The sequence below is a fragment of the Galeopterus variegatus genome, unplaced genomic scaffold (genome assembly GCF_000696425.1).
Source record: "Galeopterus variegatus unplaced genomic scaffold, G_variegatus-3.0.2 Scaffold752, whole genome shotgun sequence".
Lineage (NCBI taxonomy): Eukaryota > Metazoa > Chordata > Mammalia > Dermoptera > Cynocephalidae > Galeopterus > Galeopterus variegatus.
Genome location: NW_007726863.1, coordinates 169926 through 172816, shown reverse-complemented (window position 1 = coordinate 172816; position 2891 = coordinate 169926).

Genomic DNA, 2891 nt, shown 5'->3' with positions numbered 1-2891 from the left:
CGGTGCGCGCAGCTTCGCGCGAGGGTCAGCGACGGGGCAGCGGCCGCCCGAGCCGCGCCAGCCCTGCCCACGACGGGCCCCCGTGGCTCGACAGCTGCCCGACGGACAGGCAGGCTCTGGACGTCGACGGAGCTCGGCAAGAAGCATCTGAGCGGTGCCATGACAGCAGCCAAACCGCGATCAGGGCATTTCCCCAGCCAATCTCGTGCTTGGGGCCCGTTTAAATAATAAATCCCATGGAGGACCGTGGCTTGCGCGTTACACATCGGGGTTGGCACTTTGGGTTTCACTGCGCCCTTGCCGAGTGGTGTCACACAAATCTTTTTCTCCCTGCCTTGGTTTCCCACTCTTTAAGCTCTGATTCCTGGGGAGCCGGGAATGAAGAAGAAAGGAAGCATAGACTGAGTCATATAGCCTGCATAAACAGCCTACAACTCTTATGAAGACATCGGTGAAATGCAACAGACAGAATACCTTCTATTTCTGTCAAGGTTTGAACTCTAGGGTAAAGGCGCTACGTAAACCCAAGGTCTTGGTATTTATTACCACACAAGGTTTTTCTATACGCAGACTTAAGGAGTTTTTACAGACATTTTCTGTTTTGTTTCACAGCATCCTTAGGACGCAAGCTAACGTGCCTGGTGGTGTTATACTCATTTTAAGGACAGACAATTGAAGTATAGAAAGGTTAAACAGCTTGCATAATTACTCCAACAGAGAGGAGTCCAGCGCTCTGCAATTGTCAACCAAAACATCTCACAAACAACAAAAAAGGTTTGTTAATATGGTATCATCCTCTTGCATTCTAATCACTGGGATATATTCTTTATTCCGATCAGTTTTGTTCAGACTTCTTAGATTTTCAGGGCATTGATATAAAGAAGATAATCACTGAAACTTTATCAGATCTAAAGTCTTTAAATCTTTCAAACTATAGTAAAATACATCTTAAAAGCAGCAATCTTTCACATAGAACCGTAGGCATCTGGTTCTCTGTAGGTATAGAAAAAGTCAGCAGCTTGTTCTGTTTTTAAGTAGGAGAGAGACAGACTTTTGCCATTGTCAGATTAAGTAAGTGTTGGGCCTTGTTGCTATTTGCAAAATAAACAGTTTTATTTTCTTCCCACTTATCCTTATAACCCAAGAACACTTGGGGGCAAAGAGAGAAAAAGAAGGTCTTAGCAGTAACTCGACTTGGTGTTGCCCTTTTTCTTAAGGTCCAGAGCCCCTTCAGTAATTAGCCTTCAACAAACTGAGCTGCTAAGTTTAAGTCAGGTAGACAAGCTAGGAGGAAACCTAGGAAGGCTCTAGAACAATAGTACTTATTATTTTTCTTTTTTTAGTAGTAGTAGTACTTATTTTGAACAGGACTGCAAGTAGAGCAAGGTTTGTCAGTTTGCAGCCAGCTCTTTTCCAGTTGAAAACCATTTTTTAACTAGTCTGCACTGGGGGACATTGGCGTTTAAAACAGATACACACAATGGTTTCTCCACAGGCAGCCTTTGTTAATATTTCAAAGCAGATGTGCAGAATGAGATAAGAGATAGGCAGATGGCTAGCGATTCCCCCCATGATCACAGTAGCTCTGATTGGTAAGATCAGATCTATGAGACTCACTGCTTTGCCATAAAAGAGCCATTTTGAAGGAGAATAGAGCTTGGGGGATTCCCCAAGAAGGCCGCTAGACCTATGAACTATATGTCTTCAACTGTGGCTGCAAGGAGAGGGGGAGAGTGATATATGGGAAGAAGGAAAAAAAAATTCCTTCTAGAAGCATTGAGAAGAGGGTCCCTGGCCGGACTAATCTGATGCCTTAATAAGATGTTAACAAATCTCTGCCTTCTTGAGCACAGCTAAGACCCAAGAAATGCTGAGAGTCAAAACCCAGATCACCCACTTATTATGAAAGACTTTAAAGGGTAAAACGAGAACTGTGTAGTCTGGTTAACTAAGTTAAAGTATTTATGATTTCTCCTTAAATATTAAGGATGTCCCAAACAGTGTAGGCCTAAACCAGAATAGAGAACTTGGTCTTGAAGATTTCCCTAACCAGTGGTTAAAAAGCTCTGGCATTGGAGACTGAAGGGCTAGTCTGCTGGTTACCAGCAATTAGATCTTAATGAACTCCTCAAAGCATTGGTTTTTCATCTATAAAGTGGAAAAAATAAAACTCTCAGGATGAAATGAATAATGTCTTAAAGTTCAGTGTCTGGCACATAACAGCCACCATTTATGAGCATTTTCTATGTTTCTGACCTCAATTTTAAGGAATGTTTCCAGTAAAGATGCTTCAGTATTTAAGCAAATTAAAGTTTTCGTATGGTTCACAAGTTTTCATATGGTTCATAGCACTTAAGTAGTGACTTGTTCATAGCCTCTCTTTCTTTTTCCAGATCCTGGTCTCTTTCCTCCCCAACCCCTAATGTCTCTGATCTCCATTTTTCTCTTTCTTGACTCCATCAGTTTCTCTCTCATCATCACTGGCCTCCTGAGATCTCTTTCTTTCCATCCTTCTCTCCATCAGTCTACCTGCTCCCCACCTCTCCTGGCCTGCTGTTATCTAACTGAACTGCTTGCCCACTTGCCTTTACCATAGTTTGGTGCACTTAATCACTTGGTCTCTAGTTTTGTTGCTTAATCATTTCCTGAACATCTCCCTCCACCTCCCTCCTCTAGATTATAAGTTCTTTGAAGGCAGGGGCCAGGTCATATTTGTATCCCTCAAATGACCTTCCAAAATACTGTGTCAACCCTAGGAGGAGTAAAAATTGGGTGTTGAGTGGGGTGATTACAAGCTTTAATTGATGAATGTATTCTTTTGAGTCTAGAAATAGAATCTGAATTGATCAGGAAAAAAAGAAAAAGCCAGAGATGCTCTGCAGATTCTCGTA